Genomic DNA, 4,816 nt, shown 5'->3' with positions numbered 1-4,816 from the left:
GTTGAACATTTTCTCTTTCCGGTTTAGTAACGTGCTAAACCTACCGGAGTCTTCGACTCTGCTGCTGTCCGCAACCCGGCTTCATGGCAAGCAAGATAAACCGGTAGGAATTAAGCACGTGAACGACGAAAAGAGAGAGTGGGAACGAACAGTCTGGAAAAATTTAACTAACCCTGGCTATGCCAGTTTTTTGCGAAAATTTCGAGTTATTTCTAAGTTCAAGAAAGTTCTTGCTTGGCAAAAGAACTTTGTGACTCGTACGCCAAAAAACCCAGAGAGGTAGTGATACGTCCCCGACGTATCCATAATTTATGTCGTTCCATGCTTGTTTTATGACAATACTTACATGTTTTGCTTGCACTTTATGATGTTTTCATGCATTTTCCGGAACTAACCTATTAACAAGATGCCACGAGTGCCGGTTCCTGTTTTCTCGCTGTTTTTGGTTCCGGAAATGCTGTTCGGGCAATATTCTCGAATTCGACGAAACGAAGACCAAACCTCCTATTTTTCCCGGAAGCGTCCGGAACACCGAAGAAGAGTCGCAGAGGGGCCAGAGGGCCACCACACCATAGGGCGGCGCGGCTCGGCCTGGGCCCGCGCCGGCCTGTGGTGTGGAGCCCCCAGGTGCCCCCCTGCGCCGCCTCTTCGCCTATAAGATCCCTTTCGACCTAAAAACACCGTAACTCTTGACGAAACTCCAGAAAGACTCCAGGGGCGCCGCCACCATCGCGAAACTCCAATTCGGGGGACAGAAGTCTCTGTCCCAAGCACCTCGCCGGACGGGGAAGTGCCCCGGAAGCCATCTCCATCAACGCCATCGCCTCCATCATGCTCCGTGAGTAGTTCCCCCATGGACTACGGGTTCTAGCTGTAGCTAGTTGGTATTCTCTCCCCCATGTACTTCAATACAATGATCTCATGAGCTGCCTTACATGATTGAGATTCATCCGATGTAATCGGTGTTGTGTTTGTCGGGATCCGATGGATTGTTACGTTATGATTGTCTATCTACAAAGTTTATGAAGTTATTGTTGCTGCAATCTTGTTGTGTTTAATGCTTGTCACTAGGGCCCGAGTGGCATGATCTTAGATTTGAGCTCTATACTTATTGCTTAGATTGTATCTACAAGTTGTATGCACATGTCACTGTCCGGAACCAAAGGCCCCGAAGTGACAGAAATCGGGACAACCGGAGGGGATGGCGGTGATGTGAGGGACACATGTTTTCACGGAGTGTTAATGCTTTGCTCCGGTGCTCTATTAAAAGGAGTACCTTAATATCCGAGTAGTTTCCCTTGAGGCCCGGCTGCCACCGGCTGGTAGGACAAAAGATGTTGTGCAAGTTTCTCATTGCGAGCACGTACGACTATTATTGGAAAACATGCCTACATGATTAATGATCTTGATGTTCTGTCTTAATGCTATTTCAATCCTATCAATTGCCCGACTGTAATTTGTTCACCCAACACTTGTTATTGGAGAGTTACCACTAGTGTAGATAGCTGGGAACCCCGGTCCATATTTCATCATCATATACTCGTTCTACATGTCATTGGAAGTAGTATCAACTATCTTCTGGTGCTATTGCTCTCATATTACTATTACTGCTGCTGTGTTACTGTTATTACTGCTCTCATATCACTGCTACTTTCACATCACCCCTGTTGCTAGTGCTTTTCCAGGTGCAGCTGAATTGACAACTCGGTTGTTAAGGCTTATAAGTATTCTTTACCTCCCCTTGTGTCGAATCAATAAATTTGGGTTTTACTTCCCTCGAAGACTGTTGCGATCCCCTATACTTGTGGGTCATCAAGACTATTTTCTGGCGCCGTTGCCGGGGAGGCATAGCTCTACTCATAAGTTCACCCGGGGAGTACACTCTACATCTCTCTCTGTTTTATTTTGTTTTGTTTTGCTTAGTTTACTTTTGTCTAGTTTATTTGTGCTTAGTTTATTTCTGTCTAGTATTAGTTTGCTTAGTTTACTTTTGCTTAGTTTATTTTTGTCTTGTCTTATTTGTCTCATATACCCAAAAATCCATAAAAATTTGAAAAACCAAAAAATTAAAAACTGCTGTTATGGGAGAACCAACAACCTACTTGGATCTTATAGAATGTATAATTGTTATAGAGAATCAAGAACTGGTAAAATAATGAGTGCTATGATAGAACAATTGAATACAATTGCTAAAATCTTGCTTGAACGCCATGATTTAAACTGTTTGCTCTCAACAGGATACTAAACATCTTAAATTTCAATGTGGCTTTAGTGAGGAATTTTTTATTAAGAACTATAATCGGAATTGCTATATTCATTATGGGTTCGAAGAGGTAGAACAATTTGTATTATTTATGGGAGCCTCCGAGATAGAATCCTTCATGGTTGAGAATTATGAAACTTGTGTTGTTTGTAAGGGCCTTAAAGATTATGTCTCTACTATCCTTAATTCTTGCATAGAATGCTACAGTAGGAATCCTTATATCCTTGATTATAAAGAGAGACACATTAATGCACAAGAATGCACTCACAATTTGCAGGAACCGATGGAAGAAGAAATTGATGAACCTGAAAGCTCATTGGATGAAAAAGAGGAGGAAATTGATGAACCTGAATGCTCATTGGATGAAAAAGAAGAGGAGAGCGACGAACAAAAGGAGGAAGAATGGATTAGCTACCCATGTCAACCTTCTAATGAGAGTAACTCTTCATCTCTTACACTATTTGATTGTCCTCCATGCTTACCGGAAGAGGTTGAATGTTATGTTCCTGTGGATTCTCTTGAAATAGTACCTATGAGTAATACTTGTGAGAATGATTATGCTACTGTTATTTATGATAATCCATGCTACTTTGATAAATCTTATGATAATGCTTTGTTTGTGCCTGATGTCGAAATGCATGGTACTAAAGAATTTTGCTTGGCAAATGTTTATGATAAAGCTCTAGATGATGGTCCTATGTTACTTGATGATATTAATTGTACTACTAATGAAAATGGGATTGGAGAGTTCTTGACTTATTCTATGAGTCCCATATCTATTGAGATTGATCAACTACCTTGTTATATTATTAATAAAAGTAAGTTTGAAAGTTTTAATTCCACTATTCTTGAACTTGATAAAAATTATGTGTTTGGAAATCATGAAAAGTATGCTGCATGTGATAGTTACATTGTTGAGTTTGTTCATGAAGCTACTGAAAATTATTATGAGAGAGGAAAATATGGTTGTAGAAATTTTCATGGTACTAATACACCTCTCTATATGCTGAAATTTTTGAAGTTGTTCTTGTTTTATCTTCTTATGCTTGTCACTTTGGTCTTCATGAATTTATTTGTGTACAAGATTCCTTTGCATAGGAAGCATGTTAGACTTAAAAGTGTTTTGGATTTGCCTCTTGATGCTCTCTTTTGCTTCGAATACTATTTCTTGCGAGTGCATCATTAAAACTGCTGAGCCCATCTTAATGGCTATAAAGAAAAGAACTTCTTGGGAGATAACCCATGTGTTATTTTGCTACAGCACCTTGTTTTATATTTGTGTCTTGGAAGTTGTTTACTACTGTAGCAACCTCTCCTTATCTTAGTTTTGTGTTTTGTTGTGCCAAGTGAAGCCTCTAATCGAAGGTTGATACTAGATTTGGATTTCTGCGCAGAAACAGATTTCTATCTGTCACGAATCTGGGCTGTTTTCTCTGTAGGTAACTCAGAAAAATATGCCAGTTTACGTGCGTGTTCCTCAGATATGTACGCAACTTTCATTAGTTTTGAGTTTTCTGATTTGAGCAACGGAAGTATTTTATTAAAATTCGTCTTTACTGGCTGTTCTGTTTTGGCAGATTCTGTCTCTGTTTTTTGCATTGTCTCTTGTGGACTTTAAGCGAGGTTTTCTAGACGTAGAGGGCTGTAGCTAATGTTTTATTGAGTTCTTGCAATGTGCCACTACAGGACCAAAGTGGATTCAAATTTTTTGAGTACTAACCCCTCTAATGAAGTTTATGAGAAGTTTGGTGTGAAGGAAGTTTTCAAGGGTCAAGAGAGGAGGATGATATATGATCAAGAAGAGTGAAAAGTCTAAGCTTGGGGATGCCCCCGTGGTTCATCCCTGCATATTTCAAGAAGACTCAAGCGTCTAAGCTTGGGGATGCCCAAGGCATCCCCTTCTTCATCAACTTATCAGGTTCCTCCCTTGAAACTATATTTTTATTCGGTCACATCATATGTGTTTTACTTGGAGCGTCTGTGTGCTTTTATTTTTGTTTATGTTTGAATAAATTCGGATCCTAGCAATCCTTGTTTGGGAGAGACACACGCTCCGCTTTTTCATATGAACACTTGTGTTCTTCGTTTTACTTTTATTGTTCAATGATAAAAGTTGGAAGCTATTGCACTTATTTATATTTGGTTGGAAACAGAAAATGCCTCATCATGTCTTGGATAATTTGGCACTTGGCAATTGTTTTGAGCTCTCAAGTAGATCATGATTAAGTTTTTTCATGTAGTCTAAGCCTATTAATGGAGAACTACCGTAGAGCTTGTTGAAATTGGTTTGCATGATTGATCTCTCTTAAGGTCTAGATATTTTCTGGTAAAAGTGTTTGAGCAACAAGGAAGACAGTGTAGAGTATTATAATGCTTGCAATATGTTCTTATGTAAGTTTTGCTGTACCGGTTTGATACGTCTCCAACGTATCGATAATTTCTTGTGTTCCATGCCACATTATTGATGTTATCTACATGTTTTATGCACACTTTATATCATATTCGTGCATTTTCTGGAACTAACCTATTAACAAGATGCCGAAGTGCCGCTTG

Source organism: Lolium rigidum, chromosome 6 (genome assembly GCF_022539505.1).
Source record: "Lolium rigidum isolate FL_2022 chromosome 6, APGP_CSIRO_Lrig_0.1, whole genome shotgun sequence".
In the NCBI taxonomy this organism is placed as follows: Eukaryota; Viridiplantae; Streptophyta; class Magnoliopsida; order Poales; family Poaceae; genus Lolium; species Lolium rigidum.
This window is presented reverse-complemented; position numbering follows the sequence as displayed.